Raw genomic sequence first — 25,733 nt, 5'->3', positions numbered from 1 at the left:
ATAACCCCTCATTTGAAGAATTATTTTCATTGATTCTTCAGTGTAGTTTAAAAATAACTTATTAAATCTTATGTTGTTAATTTTTTTTTTTAAAGTATGCAACATCTTTGAATAAACAAATATTAGGATATATACTAATACTACTAATATTATTTAAATAAAAAAAATTATCCGAAAAAATAATATGTGGGTCAGTGAATTACCCACCATAATGCAATATTTTTCCGGTTCTCAACAAAAATTTGTCTCAAAAGTAATACGAATAAAAGAATCTGAATTTTCTTCGGTTTACTCTTAGCTCAAATCAATATCAAGAAAAATTGTATTTATTTATTTAATGTAATTCATAACTGTACAAAATAATAAATACAATAAGTAAATATGTGGAGAGTTCCATTTACACTTGTAAATCTTGGGAAGGAACCACCCGTTGGTGTTACTTCAGACACTAATTTAATGTTTAAATGCCATCTTCTTTTCAGACGCCTCAGAGGATTATCAGGTAAGGAGTTTGGAATGAAAAGCATGAACGCATATCTGTTTTGGGCTAAATCCGCAACGAATGGGATGTGGGAAAGGTCTTTTGGATGAGTTTATTTGTAACGTAATAAGGAGCATCAAGGATTTTACGTAGGATTACGGATGGATGAGGGAGGAATTTTTTTTGGAATGGATTGGTAGAGCCCCAGAGCTCAATTCCATATGTCCAAATTTGTCTGATTAACATAGTGTATAATAATTTTTTGTAATAAATGGAAAGTTTAGAGCGTTTGTCAAGTAGGTGTTGTAGTAATCGGAATCTACGAGCAGTTTCTTGTCGTTTCAGTCTTGTATGTGGATTCCAAGTAAGTCAAGATGGAGTCCTAAGTATCGAATCTGTTCAACAGGCAGACAAATTTAAACGCCAAATGTTATACAATTTTAATTAGAAATATTTGCACTTCTTACCAAAAATAAACAAAGGACAACTACAGCAATTGTACAATGACATCTTGTTTTTAACCAATGGATATTAATTATTTACTACCGCGAAAATAATGGTTAAAAAAAATAGTATAAGTGGTAGCCACAGCCGTGGAAATGGAACTGGAATTTCTTTTGAAATAAAATAATCCCTTAGATCGTATTCTACCTAACATAAGTGTGTAGAGATCCTTGAAAACCATTTTATTCAAGAGGGATACTAAGATACCATGATTTACTAATTAAGGTGTCTTGGATTCATCACTGAATTATCATCATTTAGTGACAATTTAATTGATTTTTATATTGAGAAGTAATAATAACTAGTTTGTTTCATAAATTCCGCCCTGCAAAATGCTGAGCACAAATTTTCCGTCTATCACTGATTTAATATTGATATTATGCAATTATAATTAATTTTTCAAATGTGTTGATGTAATTCAGTTCTCTATTGAATATTTCAGAAAAATATTCCATTAATAATAGTTAAGTATGATTTATGTATATCTGATTTATACCTAATCGCCCGCCTAATCGGGGGAGAATCGCCCGGTAGCTATGCCCTACACGCTATCCTAATAGATTTTGAAGTTGAGTGGTATTTTCGATCTATTGAATTCCATACAATATTTCATTTCAAAACACTATTTATGATTCATCATATTATATTAGCCGATACTTTTTTACATCAATATTATTTTAATTATATTATTTCAATTTCTTGAGACAAGGTAAATATTTATTAAATAAATCAAAACTTGTATCCTTTTTTGTCTCAACACTTTTTATTTTTCACCAGTCCAAACATTTCGGCCATTTTGGCCATCCTCAAGGTCATCTTCAATTTTAATTTCTTCCTCATACTAATTTTAGAGTTTACTTTTGCAGGCTATTCTGCCCAGGTCATTCATTAATTATAAGTTAAAATCATAAATATTTAATTCTTCTTATATAAGATTATCCACACAAATTCACTACCATATACACAAACCATTTATTACGGTTTGTTTATTTAATAAATCAATATTATTATTACACACTTGCTTTTTTTTGTATATTGCTAATAATATATACTAGTAATTCACAATTGATAGGTTTCGATATGAATAGATTAATTGAATAGGCTTGAAAGTTTAATACAAATTAGCATATTTATTAATATAAACACCGGTAGAAATAAAATCCGAAAAAATCAAGATGAAAAAGTTTTAATTTTTATTTTCTCTGAAAGAAAAAAGGGGGTTTCAGGTGAAGCTATAAAAAAATATGATTTACTTTTTCATAAAACAATTTATTTGATCTACTTCTACCGAATTATATATTTTTATTTATTTTTTAAAATAAAAAATCATTTAATAGAATCAGTAATATTTTTGCTTATTCTCCAAAAAGAGAGATATCGATTGGCATATAATAATCATGAAAACATTTTTTTATTAACATCTCTTTTTTAACGTAGAGATCAGAATAGTCTTCTACTTCTCCGGGGTTGTCCAGAATATTAAGGAAAAGTTCCATCACAATCAAATGAACGGTATTGCAGCGCATAAAATTTAAACAAACAACTATTGATTTTTATATATTAGATTAAAAAAAAATTAAATATATAGCGTTACAATCCATGAAAGGATTTCTTGCTTTGCAAGGAAGTACTATTACTAGACTAAAAGTTGTGCAAGGAGGGTATTTAGTCAGAATCTCGCTCGACCGTCAGATTCGGTACAACTAAACTATCTACTCCCGTATGCGTTTTTCAATCTCTGGCACTTTTAAATATTGTTCGATTGAACAATCTTAAACTAAACTTATCTCTTCCTGTTTTAAGCTAATATTTCAAAAGTGATGTATGGCCGTCGCTTTCGCGGGGGTCATATCGGGGCGGGTCCGAGGGGAAGGATTGCCTTTTCTTTTTGTGTTATGATCTCTTGTGATATTGTGACATGTCGTACATCGACCAACCCCTGCAAAGTGGGGCGATACGTTGGTTAAAATAAATAGTTTTCTTTTACTATTTTGATTCCTTTATTGACCGCCACCCTCCTGGACTATCTTCTTCCAGTAAAATATAAATAATAAAGTTCTTGAATAAGATAAAAATATATACACATAAAAATCAATCATATTTTTGCACGTTAGTACTATTGAAAAATATACTGTTAAAACATTTATTGCTGGTTTAAAATCGGTACAGTACTCACATTAGTCTGCTATTTTGCTGCTTGTTGAGATAAATAATAACTTCATTGTTATATGTGTACATTAACATAATAATAATCAGGAACCATTACGGACATGGAACTCTGATGGTTTCTGACGTGAAAATAAAATTACGTGAGAAAGTAAGGAGAATTACGACAAAGTAGTGCATAAATCAAACCCACGATATTATGGAGGTTGAAGTGGTAAAAAATTTTTTTAAAAGTTTATGCTAAAAGAATTTAATCTGAGGCTGAGAAATGGCCGTTATCTCAATTCGATTAAAGACTCGAATGATTGTGTTGCACCTTCTAAACAAACGAGGGCGAAACAAAGAGATTTTATCCAATCCCGAAATAAAGCTCTTTTGATGTCGAACGTGTTTACCTCAGGCTATCGTTAAATCTGTTATACTTTTATCTTCGCCCTCCGTATCGCTGAGGATCCTTTTATGAAAAAAAAAAATCTCCAGCTAATTTTGTTTAGGTCATCATATCACGTATCACATCGATAAGTATTAGACTCATGTTAAATAAATATATTTCTCAAATTTATGAAATCTGCATATTTGCCATCCTCCTCGCTTTTTAAATATAGTCAAGGAATCTTCCCATGACCGTTTCAAAAGCATTAACTAAGCTCAAAACCACTTACACGAGGTTTTGTTTTAGCATCGTAATTAATTCTACGCCTTGTCTTACTTCTATTCCATTGAATTACCGTGAATAATGAACTTTGAATCACGAACTAACTTATGAAAATAAACTTTATTGGTATAGTAACTACACAAAAATTTTAACGTAACTAGTGCTACTTAGTTAATGACACGTACTGTAATGCTACCTCGCATTAGTACGGAGACCTAGATACAGTACAGTGGAGGGAGTATTCTGCTGATGCTACCAGCATATTTAGTGGTAATTAGATGATAAATGTCTTGAACCATACGCATTTATGCCGTTCGTAGCCGAGCGAGTGAAAGCTTTGTGGTGACTGCAGCAGCGTCGGTTTAAATCCGACCTGGGACGCAGAAATAAAAGTCCATCCCCCACTTTTATTTCTGCGGTGGTCTCACGAAATTTAAACCTGCACCCCACCATGTTTAGAATAGAGCTTGAAATAGGATGGTTCAATGAGAAGTTATTCAATCAAAAAGTTTCGTAAACAAACAAAATGAACTTATTGACGTATAACCATTCAGTTTGCTTTGTGAGGTAACTTGAAAATGGCATATCTTCTGAAATGTACAACTTAAAAATTAATAATATGGAAAATAAATTTTAAAAAATATTAAGATAAAATTTAATTATTCATTAAGTTATTTGAAAACAATTATTTTAGATTATTACTTTCATAGGTTTAATAATAATAAAAACAAAATGAGAAAATATTGATTAAATTAAGGAGATAAAGGTTTTAGATATTCAAGTTTAATTAGAGGGACATCTGGAGAATCTGTTAGTTGAAACACATTTTAAAGTTAAACAGAGTATCCATAGATGTTTATTTTATTTTTATTTTCCCCCCAGAACTTTTATCGGTTCCCTTTTTTTATCTTTTTAGCTCATTAAAATGTTACGACTGTAATGATCCCTACTGTTCAAGTGCTTCGAAAACTTCCTACTTATAATTGACAAAGTTGTTATAAACGTTGATAATATTTTGTTTTAATATTCAGATTTTACATCATTAAGTTTTTATAAGCCTTCATTAAATGTGAACCTCGCTTTCTAATAACAGTAATTAGTCGGCTCCCTTTTTATAATTAATTTTAAATCATCTTAAATGAAATAAATTATTCATTTCAGCGTACAAAGAAATAGTTCAAGATTTCTGTTAATTACTTATGTTCTGGGATTCATAAAAAATAAAAAAAAATATTATAAGGAAATAAAATGTGGACTACGTTTTTGTGTTTGTTGATGTGCTTATTCTTATCTTTATCATTATTTCTACCTCTAGTTCATTTTTTTTTTTTACCCTCCATTAAAATAGAATTAGTACTTCATAAATTGCATGTTATATACATAAATACTTTAACTGAGTCTTCTCCCTTTGATTGCCTCGTGGCATTACATGGTATTGATAACAGTCCAGCTACGGTGGTATTATCTAGCTATTGCCTAAGGGTACGCCATGGAATTAATGGAACGTGGAGTGACCGTTCCGCTGGTACCTGAATATCTATCATTATATATACTTTCTACTTTTTAATTCCAGTCTTGGTACTAGATATCTCGAGATAAAAAAAAATTGTTCCAGAAACAGTTGGATTGCTTACAATTTCATTGGTTTTGGGATAATTGCTTTAATCTCGTGATGTTCTAGAGCTAAATAAGTAAATTTTGAAAATGAACCAGGCTGTTTTTGGGATTCTAAGCCTCATATTATTTTATTGCACTTACTAAGCTTAAACCTACGTTTTAAACCTATCATATGCAGCTTGGATTTGTTTTTAAAACCCGAAGACCCTTATGTAAAACGCCATTGGGATAGACGAAAGAAGAAGATAGAAAAGATCCAAATATAGGGTGGCCCCTAAGAGATCAATATCCAACCAGCAACAAGTTATATCAGCCTGAGTCGCTCTACCCGTGTTCGGCTCGTCTTAAAGCCATCTCCCCTTCCATTTCCTGCCTCTCACGATATTCCTCCGTGTCTTGTGATCTTCCATCTTTGGGGGATATTGTCAGACCGAATGGTCATATAAAAGGTAACTGTTACATCTTTTGATAATTCGGATGTATCGGTATTTGTTGTATATTTTTGGCTAATATCAATGAAACAAATGCATTATAATTTTCATAAAAGCGTTAATCCTTAAAAAAAAGCTCTTTTTCAAAAATTTCGTGGGATTTCTCACCTTTGTGGTTGGGCAACCAATGAGAGTTTTTAATTTAAAAATTGAAAATGACTGACAAATAAGAGTATGGCATAACTTCAAATATACATATACATTTCGTAATATCGGTACGGAGTATTATAAAAAATCATTTTTAGAGAAAAAATTAAAAAAGAAAAGTTTAATGTTACTACTGTACTACGTGGTAAAACAGTTATGAACTTAAGATGTGACTACTCAAAACATCGTTCTTTTGCCCAATGAAAAATGTAAGACTTGGATTTAATAAATAGCAATGGTATCCCTAAATTTTACTGAAATTTTTTGTTTGTTTTTTTTACTCTAACCATTTTATGATAGAGAATGATCTTTTTCACTTTTATCGTTGCAATTTCTGTTCCCATAGCTTCTCTGTTTATTAAGTTAAAGTTTATAATATTTAATATAATCGAACGTAAGAGAGTGTGAAAGGCAAACAGAGCGTAGAGTGCGAATCAACCTTTAGCCGGCACCGCCATCCCGGCCTCCATATAAACAGAAAATCGGAATGTATTATTCGTCTCGTGTTTTCTACAGGGAGAATTTGATAAGTTGGAAGAGAGGGGTGTCTGTTTTCCTCAATATTTGCGGTGAGGATCGAGATGCTTGTTTTTAAGCACGGACTTCTTTGTTCTTTATGTTTCAAGTTGCTAAGTCGCACAAGCCGATTCAAAGCCTTTGTGTGACAAAGGTTTCATGTCTTTTTTTTTTTCTTGAGTCCAAACTACGAACAAAAGCTATACTCTGTCACGATTTTGTCAACATGAATTATTTCAATATCTTTATTTTTTTATTTTATTTTATACTCACATTGGAATATCTTTATCGATAGAAAATAAAAACGTCTAAAATTCATGCTACATTTTTTTTCAATTTTACTCTCGCATTCGTTGGAAAAGCTAATACTAGACACTTCATAATAAGCCTGAATATACTTTGAAAGGGGATGTAAATTTTATCTAATAGCTATTATCCTTGTTTTTGACGTTAATAAAAAATAGGAAACGGATAATAATCACGATATCACTAGATGGATAATTACTATAAAACTTGAATTAGTAATGAAGACTGTTATATATTTATTGATATATTTATTTTTTACTATTTGTAATGAAAATAATTGAGTGAAATTATTTGTATTTATTTATTATTTTATTTGTTATAATTAATTTTAAAATTGTATTTCCCTCGAATTTTGCAATAACAATGTTTTATTATATTTTCTAAAATTGTTTACGATTGACATTCTATGTTATCGTAATCGAACTGTATATTAGACACGTTAGTACGTGCATAAATTGGCATAAATGTCTCCTAGCATCCAATAAGAGATTAGCTTTTTTTCATTAATTTGTGCCCGAATTTCATTAAGCACTAATTTTAAAACATGAATAAATTTTTTTAAAAAACACTATTCTTTGATGGTTTTACTGACTACTACATCACTATTAACAATTTTATTTATTTTTTTAAATTTTGAACTATGTATTTTTAGACAGTAAATGGTTCAAGTGAAACACATTAATTGAAAAATTGATCAGTAGTTCAAGTTTACAACTTTGAGTTGTCCCAATTGTGAAATCTATTGACCAACCACTTCTTATTTCATTTAGCAATGTTTGAATTGTAGTTCTTGGCAAACAATTTTTACCCACGATTTTAGCTCTCGAAAAACCTTCAATAGTTAATTTTATTTTTCAATTTCTTCCATAATATCATCCTGTTTTCGATAAATCTTACCAGAAGTATCACTTTTACCATCCATTTTTTTAAAAATGCTTAACGGGCATTGATCTCATCAAGAGCTAGAAAAAATTGCATTAAAATGTAAGGAAAGAATGATAGTTGTTGAAGTATTTTTTTAAGCTGAATACACCAAAATTACCACTCCCTCAAATTTTTAGGCATAACGTTACATGATAATTATAATTTATAACAGAAAAAAAACTCTGTCCGCCTTCCTCGGCTTATCACTGAAACTACCTGACCAATATTTTTGAGATTTGGTACGAAAGTAACAGGTCTCTCGACAATTATATCCAAAACTGGTCACCAGCTGCATTTGGGTTTTATAATGGCGGACGATCAGATAGAGGACAATTTTGAATGTATAAGTATCTATTTCTCAAAATATTAAGAAAAAATTTAGATTTTTTTTTAAATAGGGAAATATTTTTCCATGTTAGGAAGTGGCGTAACTGAAGCAAGAATAGTTTATCGCTTCATGTTATATTTTGACAGTGTTAATTGTGTGATTGATTGTATTTACTTAAGCCCCTTTAAGCTATTGAATCATTTCTCATTCATGAGCTGCCTATTTGTTGCAAGTTGTTATTGGACCAGCAAGAGATAACTTCCCTCTATCCACTCTCTAAATAGATTAGACAAAGGCTCTTATTATAATTTATAACAGGGGACTTATTCATCGGGGGTCTCCATTAGGCAAATTAGTTCTTTATAAATGAACTTGGCAATTGAATTAACTCAGCTCTTTTGTTAAGGTTATATTCTAAATATCAGACAGGATTATTTCCAAATTAAATGCCAATACGTTTTATCGTTTGTTAGTTCCAATGCTACGTTGAACTAGACAATGGTTATGTATTAAAAAAGTCACTATTTCGAAAACCTCAATATACAAGGTTTAGCTGATTTAAAAAAACAAATTTATTGAAATCTAAACTCTATCAAAAAATACAATAAATGAATGTGATGTTTCTGAACACCTGATACTCTTGGAGGAACCACTCAATAATGGTACTTCAATCATTGCTTTAAAATAGAAGATCCCGTGGCTATCTTCTTTTCAGACGCCTCGGAGGATTAGCAGGAATTATTAAAAAAAAAATTAAAATCTGCACCACTATAACTCATGGAGGGTCAGGGGTTCAATACTTTGTAAGAAAGAACTGTTACCAGACCAGTGGTTTTGCAAGGTGGTTTGGTCTGAATCACGCTCGACCGCCAGATCTTTACTTAAGGGTACTCAATTCTGGCTGAATTGAGGCTGGGTGGACCCCAGGGGGGCTCCAAAACCCATAGGAGTTGACTCACGGCTACAGTGTAACAGAAAAAAATTTCTGCCTGGCCAGATTCGAACTCCTTCCTTGAAATTGGGAAAATCGCGCCATACCGCGCTCCCGCTGGAATTGTTAAAGATGATAAATTAACAACTAATGGGTTTGGGAGGGTATGAATTTTGGAATTAAAGGAAGTATATCTATTTAGGACCAAATTTGCAACGATTGAGATGTTAGTCTTAATACAAGTCTTTATGGATGAATTTATTTGTGACGTGATAAAGAGCGTCAAGGATTTTATGCAGGATTGTAAGGATTGGATACGGGAGGAATTCAATGGTGTGGTGTAGCCCCAGAGATCGACTCCGAATGTCCAAATTGGTCAGATTATCATAGGGTATAAGATTTTTTTGTAGCAAATGGAAAGTTTAGAGCGTTTTTCAAGCAAGTGTTGCAGTAATCGGAATAGAACAGTTTCTTGTCGATTCATTTTAGTATGGGGATTCCAAGTACGTCTCCTGCCAAGATAATGTCCTATGTAACGAATATGTTCAACAGGCTTTAGTGGGAAATTATAATATAATATAAAAAATAGTCGATTTAAATGAAAGAAATGATTTTTACGAATAGTTTACTAAATTAAATTGAGTTATCCTAACAAGCAATACTCAGGTACGAAATCTACAAGGAATAACAATTATTAATCTACTATACACATACATATACATAACACACATAAAAAAACAATTAATAAAGCTATTTTCTAATCATTTTTAGTGATATTAGACTATTATCTTGACATTGCTAATAAGCGGTACCTTTATTTTTATTTTTAATTCGTGTGTTGTTGTAAAATAATTGTAAATTCTCGTAGATTTTGTACCCGAGTATAGCTCGTGAGGCCGAAACGTAGTGAAATGAATAATAAATTATTATATAAAGTACTATATGCCCATCTTAACTTAATTCACTTAGCTGCCTTCATCTAAAATCACACAGTAAATGGATTAGTAAATTTATTTATTTCTATTCAGTTCATTGTGTTCCAAATACATTTAATTAATTTAAGTTTTGCGAAATCAATTAAATATAATTTTTGTTATTTTCGTTATAATTAAAAAATCACATGTTTTCAATAGACGTAAATTTTAGTAAGAGATGTCCATGACTAGTAGAGAATTTATTTCTATTTATCATTGAACTGAATAACTATAAATTTAAAAAATATATAAATATTACTTCGTTTAGTGAAATAAAAAGTGAATACTTTGTAATGAGTGAAGAAGAAAAAAAAAATCATAACGTTTTCTAAGAATTGATCTCTAGCATGTTAATTAATGAAACTTTAATTGATTAATTTAAAAAAAAATATTTTGAAAATATGCAAGCTAGAAATACTTTGGCGGGAAATTAATCATTTCTTTTTTTTATTCTCTAGCTTAAAATATGTTTTTTACTTTAAAAAAATCTTCTGATCCTAATAGTTTGTTTAATCCTCAGATATTTTAAGAATTCTCTAAGCTTTTGATTCTTTATGTTCCATCCTTGGCGAAGTTGTAAAGATCTTCTAGCATTTACATCCCCTCTAGCCTGCAGTACTGCACACTTTTATTGAGCAAAAGACAAATTTTTTAAAATTATAAAACGTTAACTTCAATATTATATTGTAGGTATTATAACTTATTCATACATTTCGCATATAACTTCAGACCGTCTATCTATGTAAAGCTGATAATGGATCTGTAGTCACCTTTTTTTAAATTTGTGTTTATTCTTGTTGCTTCATGAGATATTAAAGATCTTCGGAAACAATAATGGACATGGCTAACTTAAATTCCAACATAAAACTTTATAGATTCAGTTGTTATAACCGTATCAGCCTCTACCCACTATTACTCTATAACTCTAAGATAACATTAATTTCGTTTGGAAGTTAATTATGTCTGGGTGGATTTGATACCGTCCAATTCAATTAACCAACTATGTGGTCTAGTATCAAAAGCATTGTAGTTGTTAATCCCGAATTAGATTAGAAATAAATGTGCCCATTTCTAATAGTTACTTAAGACCCTAGCTAATTTTTAAATGCTTTTCTGATAAGGGTTCATTGTTAATCATATAATTATTTTTCTTATTACTATTATATATTAAGTCTATTTTTTTTTCATTGGCGCGACAGACCGTGGAGGTCCAAGGCCTCGTACGACGTACTTAAGAAATACATCGTGCGTTTCCTGACGTGGTTTTCATAGGGTAGGTCCGTCACTCCCACGCCTAATTTTGTGAGTGCCACCCATTGGCTAACGCGCCTCACAAATGCCCGGGGGGAGATTGAGAGTGAGTATTGTATAATTTTTTGCTTGAAAAAATCCCGAGTAGAGCCGGGCTCGAACTCGCAATCTATGGGTTGTCAGTCAGGCGTGTTACCACGCTGCTACCCCCATTAAGTTTAATTAGATCTCAAAAAGAGATAAATATATTAGTAAATTAGCGCCATGGAGCAACAACAAAAATCGTGCATTTTAGAAAGAGAAGTATTTTTTTATATTCTTATCATTAATCATTTATATTAATAATAATTTAATTATTCTTTTTTATAATTTGTATTTAATTTTCTTTTCACTTATTTTGAAATAATTTTAACCCTCTTTAGCGCACTTACTCAGACTCCACTGGTTCACCACCAGTGATTCGGCGAGAGGGATGCGCTGGGATCTTTTGAGCTCTGCTCTACCCCTTACACGTGGGGATAGAGTGGGCTTAGAGATCCTCAGGTCGATCCCTTCTGTTTGTATATATTTTTTATTTATTTATTTTTATTCTTATTTTATTTTATTTTAGTATGGATGTCATCATTCATCACTATTACCTATTACTCACGACTGTGTGGCAGATTGTAATATCTATCAATAAATAAAAAGTACTTTAAACTAAACAAAAAATTTAACCCTACCTTAATTTATTTTTTTGTATTTTATTATCTTACTATGTCAAAATATTTTTAGTTGTTTCTTATCTTTTTACCCCTGATGAAGCCCTACAAAGTGGGCCGAAACGTTGGCAAAAAATAGTTGCTAACTATTTTTTTTCTCTTTTTACCGGTTTACTATCATGTTCATAATTTAAAAATAATATTTATGTATTGAAATAATTGCGACTACTGAATTGCATGTAGTTATTAGAATGATATTAGAGCGAGATATTTTCTCTTTGGCGTAATAATGTTCTACCAAGTAATTAATCTAAAAAAAAAAAGAAAGCAAGAATTGGTAAACTGATTTATCTAACTCACTCATCCCTACCATCGTATGGGAAGGAAGGTGATACGGTAGAAAACTCCCGATATGAGGAAAGCCTCTTGGGGAGCTTGAGAGCATATTATGCAGAACGAACCTTGAAGGTAAGCCTATAAGAAAGATTACACTGGATCGCCGAGGGGTTTGCTATACTTTTTCATGGTCGCTTGGGCCGCAGTAACTGGTGGGTATAGCGGCCCTTTCAACCCAGTTGGGAAAAATGGCCCATTTTCGAGTCTCTTCCCGACGCTATACGCTGTCATCCTTTCACCCTCTTTACCATTCTACCCCCACTAATGAAGGTCGATCCTTATTTCGAGAGATATCGCGCTGTGTGAGCTGATATTACAAAGTACCCCTATCCATGATAAAAGAGCGACTGGATACGGCGAAATGTGATGAAGTGTGGCTGTGGGTCATACTTCATCACCGTTGGGTCACGCGATAGTTTCATTTGTAAAATACTCTGACATGATGAAAAAAAAATGACAGGCCGAATAGTTAGTTAATGACTTTTTATATGTAATGATAACGCTCCTGTTTATGACCATATAAAATGTCTAAGTTTTAATTTAGTGAACATTTTTAGGAAATGCTGTCAAAATTTCTATTTCCCAACATATTCTCGAGGCACGGAGCACTAATCTATTTCGCGATTAGTTATAGACATATATATCTTTGATTTTTCATTTACAAAAAAAGAATATCAATATAGTTAATGAATCAATATTATACATATAAATTGACTTCATTTCTTATAACATATGCTTGTAAAATTACAGATCAATCGATTTCTGTTATAATTATTGAATTTTAAAATTAAGGATTTTCAATTTGAAATTTTTTTTTAAATATTTATTTATGCTTTTTACAACTGTACATTATAATACATATAGTAAATCTGATCTAAGTTAAATTGGAGTGTTACAGGCGTGTAGAGAAACTACCCATTGGTAGCACTCTAATGACATTTTACATTAGCTAGTCTCGTGACCATCTTCTTTTCTAGATCTGCTAGATCGGTTACATAGGGAACATTAAGGTCTTTATGTATCATTTTATTTGTGACAAAGTAAGGAGCATTGAGGATTTTACGAAGGATTTTGGATTGTAAGGATTGAATACGAGAGGAATTCGAAGGTTTAGTGGAGTCCCAAAGGTCAACTCCGTATGTCCAGATTGGCCTTATTACAGTCATGTAGATCAGTCTTTTGTAATTGTCGAAATCGACGTGCAGTTTCCTGTCTTTGCAGTCTGGTGTGAGGATACCAGGTTAATCGTTTGTCCAAATGTAGTCCAAGGTAACGGTTCTGTTCGACAGGGGTAAGAGTAACATCGTTAAATGAAACTGTAGGGCAGTCAGTAGGTTTACGACGAAGGGTAAAGGTGATTTGGTGAGATTTGTTGGAATTTATCTTAATCCTCCGATTACGACACCAATCTTCGAGGGCTGTGTTATGGGATTGGAGATTTTGGGATACAAATAAAATTTTGAATTGTGTAGCTAATTAACAGATTATTTAGAGACATATTAGTAGAGTAGTTAGGAACCCATTCATTGGCTATCAAATTAAACCTTATTACAAGTTGAAATGGTGTTATGACAGTGACATAGTATTAGTTTTTTTACATTAATCAATTAATTACATCAAATAAGGTGAATTATTAATCAGTTCATGCTTCTTGTCTCGTTCTTAAGAATTTGCCAGACTAGCAATATATATTTATGTACTCTTAAATAATTTCTGGTGTAAAGTCAGTTTTCTTCTTTTATGCATATTTAATTTATTTTTCTTGACGTTCAAATACATTCAGGTATAGCATCGGAACACCTCAACGAAAAACTTTATTTAGAAGTTATTATAAAAAAACATACAATAATTTTCTTTAATTGGGCGCCAAAATGATATAGATATGCATTTCATAGGAAATTGTATACACTTTAGAGAGCACTATTCAACAAGTAAGCATCTAAATTTTACGTAATAACTTAACTAACTAGTAGTTTATGGATTTGCCTTGCTCAGAATAAAACTATTTAACTCTACCACACATACCTTTCAAGCAGTCCTATTTACATGAGATGAAAATAAATGTTGGCTATAATTAAGATTTTAGAAATTATACACTTATATATAATATTTTCTGGGATCACTTTTCATAATAATTCTTATTTCATCGTAATACTATGTTTTAACTTGTTATTCTTAAGGTATTATTTTATATTTCTACTTCTCCAAATACTTCATTTGTACTTTCTAATCCATAGAATAGTGCAAGATGTTTAAAAAAATCGGTGAAAAATGGTGGACCATTTCATGGGTTATTGAAATTTTATCACCGATTGTAAGCTAAAACTTTATCAACAAATTAAAGTAAAATCGATATGGGGTATGCAATTAAGGTTTTATTATTAAGGATATTAATATATTACATTATATATATGAGAACAACACAATTAAATTTTTTGTCGAAATAGTGATACTACACCTCGAAAATAATATATTGTTTGCTTATCGCTCAGTGGTGCTTAGTACATCTCTACTAACTTTACAAAAAATACAATCAAAGGTTCTCCATTTTAGGAACATTACAACTTTTTAATTCTTTCTTTTTGCTGGACAGATTTAGGCAAAAATTCTAGATCTGAAATAAATAGTAGTGATTGAAAAGTATGTGTGTTAAAATTTAAATATTTTTATTCTCAGCAAAGTATATCCATGACTACCCGTTTACAAACTTTTTACGTAAAATTTAGATGCAGACCTGTAGGATGGAGTTCTCTAAAAGTACAACAATGTGCTATCAACTTTGTATTTTTTTTTTAAGTTTTTCGCGCAATGAAAGAAATTTATTGTATCTTTTTTGTAATACCTTCTTGATAAAGCCACCAGATGATTTTCGTATAGGATATTCATTATGTACTTCCTCCTCTTTCACTGAGCTAAATACAAGTATGCTAGATGATTCCATAAATCTTAACTACTCAAACCATCTAAACTATAAACAAATAAATAAAATGGAAATCATAAGGAAATGAGATATGAACATGGTATAATAACATTAGATAAATTAAACTTCAATGTGGTGCTAAGTACATTTCTAATAACGTTATAAAACTAAAAATTAAAGGCTCCTTCTTTTAGAAAAACTACATATTTTCAATTATTTTCCTAAAAGAGAGAACTTTTAATTGTATTTTTCGTAAGGTCAGTGGAAATGTTCTCAGTATCACTGTGAAGTTGGCCATTGATATAAAAATTTAAAGATCTATTTGGAATATAGAAGAAAGCGATGTACTTGATCGCCAGATGGCTAACTTGCTTTATGGTACATTACTTATGTACCTTCTCAACTTTAACGATTTGAACTACTGAACTATTTAAATTCATAGCTTTTGTTTCTATTTCTAAGAGAGGCTTGCATGTTGTTGGCGGTATGTGTTGCAATATGGTTTAAACAGGGTGTTTTATATTCCCGTGCCATTTAACATATTTAAAAGTTCCTAAGTGAAATTCGATTTGCAAAGCTAGAACTAGACTGTAAGGAAATGGCTTGAGGGAACTTTGTAAAAGTTGGTTCCTTGGATAAGTAATTTTCCTTCCTGGTTCAATTTAAGTCTCCAAGACCACCTGTTTCTTTCCTCTCCTAAGCTGACTTTTTTCCTATTATCTCCGCAACATCATTTAAATTACTTTAGTTTACTTAATTAAAGTTTATATTTGATTATATCTAACAATAATTGTTGCCAAATACATTTTCCTTACACCTACTTTCACTTACCTACATATAAAATATATAGTAGGTAAATTATGCGTGAAAAATCCTAAATCTATTGAAAGTTACTACCTAATCACTATTACTGTTGTTATCGTTGAAAATTCTAAATAGAATATGTACTGAATTTGAAGTACATAAATTATCTTAATAAATGTTTTTCTTTCCAATCGCCAACAGTAGATAATATGCGACACTTTACTATCGAGTTTTATCCATGTGACAGTTAACCTGAAAGTTACTTAACTGCCTCCACATCTACAATCAACTGTCACACCAGACAAAGTGGGGCATTACATCAGTGATATATGACCTTCCCTCCAAGAGGGTTTTAGTGGGGCGGGTTCGGCAGGGAAGGATCGCCTTTTTTTTTGGACACTTGCTTCAATAGCTGTACTCTCTTACCAGTTTAATATTTAACAGATATGTTTATCCTGTGATCAATCATTTTAAATTTTATTTTAGCTTTGGTATTATCAGTAGTTATTTGTTTTTTGTACTGTAAATGATAAGTTGTTAAATCACTAGTAATCGCCTTTTACAGACCAATCAAAAATTAAAAAAGCTACTATGTGTTTTATAAAAAAAGCAAAATTACAATGTATATTTTATATGATGATGAAATTTCAGATGAATCGTCCAGATGAAATAGGGAAAGAGCCTGGTATAGTAGGGAAGTTGTAGGAAGGATTTTTTTCACCACAAAACTAACATGGAATAATAAGACTTATAACAATATTTCCTTAGTAACGAGCTTGAAAATTGACTCTATTGACAATAGGTAACCGGAGCTTGGTAGGGACCAGTAGCCAATCATACTACACTGCATACAATCCATTCATCACTTCAACTAGCCAACAGAGAGCATAATACATCACTGCCCTAACGGGGACTCAACACTGCTGTTGACATCCACCATCAATCCTCAGTCAACTTCAAAACGAAAGAAATTAAGATATTATGAATAGATCTCTCTTCTTTTTTTTTTTATTTCTAGCTTGTTGGTTCCTGTTTTTATTTTTACTTAACTTTCAATAGATTAAAAACTTTTTTTATTCAGGTATTGGGAAATAAAAAAGTTTTAATCTCATTTGCTTCTTTCGATGCCATTTTAAAATGATAATGGGTCTCTAAGCGTGTTTAAACGAGTACACTTACTAAAAATGTCTGTAAGATTTAATAAAATCTTAATTGAAAATCATAATCCACGCTAGAACATGGATAGTTACTTTGTTTTCTAATCTGATATTCTATAACTTTAGCACTAAATGTCTTTTACTAGAATCCAAAAATAAATGACCTCGGTCATAGTTTATACATAGTTGTTTGACTCGTGAAAAGTTTTTTTATAAAAACGTGAACATTAATTTGCTAAAGAGAAATTTACCAGATTTGAAATGAGGCTGATTGATTTTAATATAGTTATATATAACTCGACCATCACTAAAAAAATAATTATAAAATAAATAAATAAAACATCTATTGTAAATAAATATTTGCACTTTGATTTTTTTTAAAGTTAAAATTATCAGTAGGAAACTATTTTAACCAAATTGGACCATTTTTACATAAACCCACATAATTGAATGTTTTTTTAAGGTCAAAACAATTTTTTTTTTTATAATTTATTTATTAATATTTACAACTATATAAAAATATATACAACCAATAAATTTACGGTTAGATATAAAACGCTATGAGAATCTACCCATTGATAAAACTCCAAAAAGAAAATTTAAGGTACGATTGTACCGAATTAGAAATTTGAAGTTTCACATGAATAATTGAGAGTAACAAATCCGTTATGACCAATTTTTGCAGATATTTTTTCCGCGATTTTTTAATATAAATGCTTCTGAAAAATTTTTAACGATAAAATTATAAATATAATACTTAGAACAATTCTAAACCAGTGTCATTGTTTACCTCTAACATGCTGAACTGATTTTAATGGAAAACAAAAACTAAAATAAGTAGATAAGTGATGGCTTATAAATATTTTTGAAAAAATGTGACTAGGATTAAAGCTATCAGTTAAATATAATTTTTGAAATATCGTATATTGCACTTAGTTAACAGAAAGACAGACTGAAGTTATTAGTTAAACACAATTTATAAGTTAATTAATTTTGTATTCCAAAGGCTATATTGTAAAGATATTTTCTGATGTATTTTTCTCAGAAAGTGTTTTATAACTTCATAATTTTATTAATTATTAACTTTTTTTATTACACATTATTTACTCATTATCAACTTCCTTTCCATCGCTGGGTGAAAATTCCTGAAGTCGAACAGTCGAAACGTTGATAATGAGTGAACAGTGTGTACTGAACTAAGTATAGTTAAAAAAAAAGTATGGAAGTGTAATATATTTCCTGAGAAAAAACATTGGAAAATATTTATTAACATTACTATTTTACTTATTATTTTTATTGAGTAGTTGAAATCTTTAGAAGAGTCAAGTGGCTCAGTGAGTAAGGTCTCATGCTTTTCCACTCCAAAGACCTGGGTTCGAATTCTGTTGTGGCAGATAATTATTTATACTGTTATTCTAGTCGTGAGTCAACTATGTGGGTTCAGGGAGCGCTCCAGTGTCCATCCAACCTCCTTAAGTGTATACAATTGATTGGGGAAAAATCAGGAGGTTGAGCGTGATGATGAACAAATCACATTCTTGCAAAGCCTTATTTGTTGATAAATTATTGAACCCCTGACCCTTGTAACGGTACAATTTTTTTTTACATATATATACTGTTTCAATTTTATTATATTTTATACCCTTATCCACTTTTTTATTCTTTACATTATTTGAACAACGTTTTGGGCTCTTCTGCCTATTATTAAGTTCTAAAAATAAAAATGTTTTCAATCAACAACAATTTAACATTTAACATTCAGTTACAATCGACAAAGTTTACATTGCATTATAATTTTTTTAAAAAAATTTACACATTTATGTACAAAAAAATATATATCCACTTCACTAATTTATAATCATTTATACATTTACAATGTTTTTGAGACTAAGCTGAAATTTCTTAATTATTGTTTTTATTTTTTTATCTTACTTTATTATTAATAAGTAGACATGTGCTATTTTAAATTGAAAATCATTTTATATATATTCTAAAAAGTCCTATCAAAAAATAAATTAATAAACATTAATTTATTTTTCATTTTTCATTGGTGCTGTTTCCGTGGTATAGAATAAAGTCCTGAAAAGAAATATAATATAGTTTTAACAAATTAAACCCTTTGGAACTCAAGTTGTAGGATCATAACTAATAATTTATTTACAATTAAAAACTGTTTTGATTTTTGGGACCGATTCAGTCGTTTTATTTTTTGTCCGTATGTTTTTTAAAGCTTTATCAACTTTAAAAAACATACGGACAAAAAATAAAACGACTGAATCGGTCCCAAAAGGAATTGAATATTTACTGAAACTTTGAGTATAATGAAATAAGAGGAATATTAAAGTTTTGTTCCAACTAGAGTCAAAATTATCATCAAACTGATTGATACCGAAACAGTACGGTTTTTCTGCATCCAATTTTGTGGATTGTTTTATTTTTTAAACAAGCCATGTATTAAGGCGACTTTTATCTAACAGAAACGAAAGTGTTGTGTTTAATCTGATCAATAATTTAACAATTTTCTAAGCAAACAGTTCACCTCATATTCAACATGAATGTTCTGGACAATTTGAGTTCACAATAATGTAAAATTATTGTGCTGAATGCACTTATTGATCTTCTGATAATGTATTTACTTTCTGTATATTTACACAAGTAAAGAAGCTTTCTCCATGTTGACGTGTAGTGTAAGCAACTCGACTGCAACACTAATAATAAGTTTTAATATTCATCGACGTTTGTTACTCTAATAACCCCACCATACGTTAAGTAGATACACTGTAGTACGTTACGTCCAATGAGATTAATAGAAGTATTTCCATAGTCAATTTTTTTAATCATTTATTTTTTAAACTAATTTATAATTTTATTTGTTTTCAGGTGTTGTATTTTTACAGATAACTTCATGTTAATCGTAGTCTTCTTTTAATTTTAGTTTATGTCCATCCTCCACCTTATATTCTTCTCAATTGCAATTATTAATAACTATTAATTTCTTAACATTATTAATAATAATAATATCCTTGAAAGTTATGAATTAATAATAATACAAACCAAAAGATCTCTCGATTATTGCATTGATTTTCTTCACAGTCACGTGCAATATAAGTTAATATTTCTATATTACGTAATAACCTAGATCATTTAATAATTTACAAACATAAACACACACTTGTTACTGCTTATTTTATTGCAATAAAATTATTTAGTTGTATATAGTGTAAAAGTGGGAATATTTTGAAATACCTCTAATAAGATTCTACCTACCTAGTTTTCTAATTTTGTATTGTAATATTTTTCAGCCTGAGAGGGTCCAGGATGTACCCCAAGATATGGAAATATTAAGGAGTTGGAACGGAACGAAGGAGGTAAGCGAAACATATGAAGAAGGAAATAAAGATGTAACCATAATTCTGGATTATGTATACAGACAGTGAATACAGCTTGCTAACCTTCTGCTAGGTATTCTCTTTCAGCTTCAACAACGGTCCCCTTATTTTATCAGCTTGAATTGATAACACATTCACTATCTGCGGTAAAGGGATGTTCTCTTTTACCTTTTTGCATAATTAATATTTAACAAGAGGATTTTTCTTTTTAAATTATTCAATATAATTAGTTGTGTCGTCCTTTGTAATAAGTACTTCAAAATTTTAAATTAGTTTAACTACATATGTGAAATAATTTATTCACTTAATAAAAAATAAAAGGATTCAATTTATTTATTAACTAATTATTAGTTTTTGGGCTCTTTTGATGTCTTATACTTATCGCTTTTTATTTTCCTATAATTATATAATTCATAATTTTATCTCTAATTAATGACAACTCCTTTCGAGCAGAGAAGATCTGGCAGGTATATTCTTCCGACTTTTACAATTAAGAGTTAATAGTTTTCAAGATGTCAACACATAGGGAAATCAGGAAAATCCTGGAAACGTTACTTTTTCTGTTTTTACAGCCTTAACCTGCCATTGCTTCACTTCTGGAACACGTTTAAAAATTATTATAGAGATTCATTTTAGGGACTACAAAACTGAACTGTATTGAGGCAAAAATTACGGGGGCAAATATCTAATGGGATTAGGAGACCGTAAAAAGTTAATATAAATTTAAATTTATAGTTGAGGTCTGTATTATTAAATATTGGAAAAATAAACTAAAACCATTTAACACATTGTCTATGTATATGTTCCCTTATTATTATTATTTTGATTTCCTATCTTTTTTTGTTTAATGTATTTTTTAATAATAATATTTAAAAAATAGCTATTACCTTTATGTTTATTATTTATATTTAGTTATTGGCATTATTCAGTATACTTCATAGTATATAATTTAGCAAAAATATCTCATACACTTGAAAAATGTTTTTTCTTTGCAGCATTTAGTTTAATGTAGCCTTCGGCATGGGATAAATTTCTAATTTCTTCAATAATAGTTAAAATAAGGACGTAAAATGTTACTTTTTTTTTAGATCTAAATTCCTAAAACTAAAAGAATATAAATATTAATGATTACTCGTAATCACAAGCATAATACTAAAATATTATTTATCTTAGCAACTTATTTTATATTATTATTTTCATTTTATTATGTTATTTTTCAATATGCTACCTTTATAAAATATGAGAAAGCTAAGAAAGCCGAGAAATATATTTGACCGGACGCTGTTAATGGAAAGGTAAGGTGGAAGCAAGGTTAGAAACTAGTGGGTTTGGCTGGTTAGAGAGTTTAAAACAGAAGGAAATGTATCTGGTTCGGTCTAGATACATATGGAACATTAAGTAAGGTCTTCATGTATGATTTTATTTGTTACAGAATAAGGGGCATTGAGGATTTCAGGAATGATTTTAGATTGTAAGGATTGAATACGAGAGGAATTCGAAGGTTTAGTGGAGCCCCAAAGGTCAACTCCGTATGTCCAGATAGGCCTTATTACAGACATGTAGATTAGTGTTTTATAATGAATTAGAAGTTTAGACCGTTTGTCTAGTACGTGCTGTAATGGTCGAAATCGACGTGCAGTTTTCTGTGTTGTGTGAGGATTCCAGGTTAATCGTCAGTCCAGATGTAGCCCAAGATTGCTGATCTGTTCTATAGGGGTAAGAGCAACATTATTAAAGGATATTGTAGGGCAGTCTGTAGGTTTACGACGAAGGGTAAAGATGATTTGATGACATTTGTTGAAATTTATTTTGATCCTCAATTACGGCACTATTCTTTGAGGTTTGCAATGTGGGATTGAAGGGTTTAGGATCGTTATTATGGAATTAAAGGGTTATTATTGACTGCAAGCACACGTCAGCGTAAGTGGTAAGGATAGTATTAGGACTGGTTGGGATGTCAACTGTATAGATTGTGTAGAGGATGGGACCGAGGATGCTCCCTTTAGCGGACTGATATAAGCGGAGTGAATAGGAACCATTGTGGTTTACCCTTATGTTGAATAGTATCATGGTTTAACAGTCTGAGGTAAAATTGATAATAAAATGACATATGATATTATCTTTAGCAAAGTAAAAAAGTATTAAAAATGTATAATCTATTTTCTCTGGCAGTAATAAACTAAAACTTAATTAACAGAACCGCGGATCTCATGTATATCAAACGTTGGGCAGTAATTAATAGCAAAATTTTAATTGAAATAAATAAGATAAAGTTCTTTAATATAACTACGTTTAGCGGAACCTATTTATAATGTCCTTCACGTCTTACCAATCTAATTTTACATTAGAAAACTTTTACATAAGCGTATTCAACTACATTTGAACTTTACACTAGTCTGATTAAACAAGAGACACTAATGTTTTGACAAACAGACGCAAAGTTGAGCTCGAGAGAAGTATGGACCAATGAGAAGAGCGCGTGCTTTATAAGAAGAGAAAAGGATTTGGATTGGCTTGCGGTTTCCTAATAGCATGTGGGCTCAGCGCGCGTAGTCCTGACGTCATATTTATTTGTCCCTCCGTCTGCCATGTTCCAATAAATGTACGTTAGATACAGGCTTATACAGCTAACCCTTTGGCCTCTCTCTGACATAGAATAGCACATGTACCTTTCCAATCTCTCTATATGAAATATTTTTTGTATTTTTTTGGACATACATACATAGGCCATTCATCCTACAGATATAATATATGTATATATATTATAGTTGTTTTCACCATTTTAATTAACTTAATCGTGTATAAATTTATTATGATAAATTTAATAATGGAAACATCTTGTCCAAATGGCATGATTCGCTTTTTCATTACTGGTATTTTTTGTTTTTAATTTTGCCGCATTATTATTATTTTTTAATTTAGGTTGTCTTAAAGTTTATTGTAGTTTAAAAACCGGCCAAAATATTATAATTCAGATACAATAAAACTACAAGAAAATTGTAATAAAAAAAGTGAATGGTGAAACACGGACTAGGTTTTTCTATTATTATTATTAATTTTCGGAATAAAATCTGAGGAAATTTATATCTGTCTGTATCTGTTAACCTTTCGGATGCTATTGAAGAAAATTAAAATGAGTGAAAATTAAAATGAGTGGTAGTGAATATTTCGATTAACTTCTTTTGGCCATTTATACACAGTCCTATAAAGATCTTATTAAATATCAACCTATCGTCCTCCACAATCAAACAAAATGTACAAAGTCCAAAAATCCCTCTCTCTATCTGTCCGCTTTTCATTAAAAAAAAAAGGCTAGATCAAGTAAATCCAAACTCAGAATATATTTTTTAGATGCCGTTGAAGAATTTTCGCTACATTAAACTGTTATCTGCAATCATGATACGAAATGGCGCACGTATTTAAATTTTATTTTTGTTGTCGAAAAACTGGTAAGCACGGAATACCAGTTGGAATATGACTTCAAAGATTTAAAAACTCATTTGGTCAGCCTTTGAGGGTCATCTCATGAACATAGAGGCCAGATAATAATACCCACCAGTTTCTAGATTTTTAAACTTTGTTGGTTAATTATCTAGTAATTTTCTCTAGCGTTACTTTTCGTGCAGAACTGAGCAAGTTTGCATGCTTTGTATGTTAATTAATTATTTTGTATTCCTCACCTACCTAAATCTCATTGTCTTCTTGATGAGAAATAGACTAATTAAAGTCTCTGCAAGCACTTCTCCACATGTTAAGACTCTAAACTCAGATTGCGCCTGTGATTGTGCAGAGGACTCAAAAATCTTGATTCTGCTTTCCAGGGTACTTGTTAGAGCCCAGGTCTCATAGCCATAGTATATCGGAGTATATCAGGCTACATCATGGTATACAGTTTTAGCTTCATATTTTTAGTGATTTTTCGGAATTTCAGTATTCTTGACAAAGAGAAGAATACTGTTTGCGCTGTTATATGCTGGGATATTTAAGTCAGTAAATTTTCATAAATTTCTGAGATATGAATTTATGAAACCTCTAGTCAGTTGAAATTTCAAAACAAATTGGCTGATGTTAGTTTTGCGCATGGGGACCAGTGATTTTGGCAATAAATTAGAAACGAATATCATTTAGTCTTGTTTACATTTTAGGTTATAGTTTTGTTTGTCTAAAAATGACTAAAAAAAATGTCCTAAAAATACGATTTAGTCTTTAACATACCCCACTTGCGGTTAATCGAAATCATGTGAAATGGTTATGTGAACTATTTTATTCGAGTGTCATCTATGAAATCGGCCTTTAGTGATCTAAGGAAACCTGAAAATGTGTTATCTTTCGGAAAACTCTGATAGCATTGAAGTAAACTGAGGATAGCGAAGAAATATTTGCTCGAAGAGTGACTAAGGTACGAGGACATACAGGATATACTGTATTAATTTTCTCTTAATTAAAATGTGGGCAGTGTAGTGACGTCAGGTTGCCCGGGAGATGGCTGTATCCCTATTCAAAGCTCTCAATTCAGCTTTAGTATCGATCTCTCTGTGTACAGTCGTTGCTGTCTCTTAGCCCAATTGCCATAGAGAAATTATTAGATATATAACTTTTATATTTTATGTAAGTCGATTCAAAATTTACTTTTATTACATACGCTGATTATATAAGGCTACTGTAGTCATAGTTTAATTATGCCTAAAATTATGATACTATAAATTTTCAAAAATGTAGAAACTTAATTTTTTAATTAAATATACGACCTCAAATAGGGTTTAAGCATAAGTAATTGTTCTGGATGGATTACCAAAGCACTTGTGTAAGTAAATTTAAATTTTTTTTTTCAATTATAAAAAAGTCAAATATGGATTTTATCGATATTATCTCACTTTTAGTGGTAACAAAAATCAAACCCTACTGGGATATAGCTGCTTAAAAGATTTTTTATAACTAGGACCCACTACAAAAACGTATTTGGATATAATATATTTTATTACAATTACACTAAAAAAACGATATACATAGTAATATATAACATATAAATTTATAGTAATTTATGCAACTTACCTCACAAAAACATTTGAAGAACT

At 30.5% G+C, this 25,733-nt stretch overlaps 1 protein-coding gene across 1 annotated transcript in view; it reads left to right on the top strand.

Annotated features, from left to right (window-relative positions):
• Positions 1–25,733, top strand: part of Fife (regulating synaptic membrane exocytosis protein fife) — a gene marked incomplete in the record, with an annotated part of 393,470 nt that overhangs the window by 50,105 nt on the left and 317,632 nt on the right. Inside the window, 1 exon segment of the mRNA XM_067049480.1 lies at positions 20,572–20,637.

The sequence above is a fragment of the Halyomorpha halys genome, unplaced genomic scaffold (genome assembly GCF_000696795.3).
Source record: "Halyomorpha halys isolate HHAL.00 unplaced genomic scaffold, Hhal_1.1 Scaffold106.1, whole genome shotgun sequence".
Classification (NCBI taxonomy): domain Eukaryota; kingdom Metazoa; phylum Arthropoda; class Insecta; order Hemiptera; family Pentatomidae; genus Halyomorpha; species Halyomorpha halys.
Note: the sequence above shows the minus strand (reverse complement) of the source record. Positions and strands in the feature narration are given on the sequence as shown.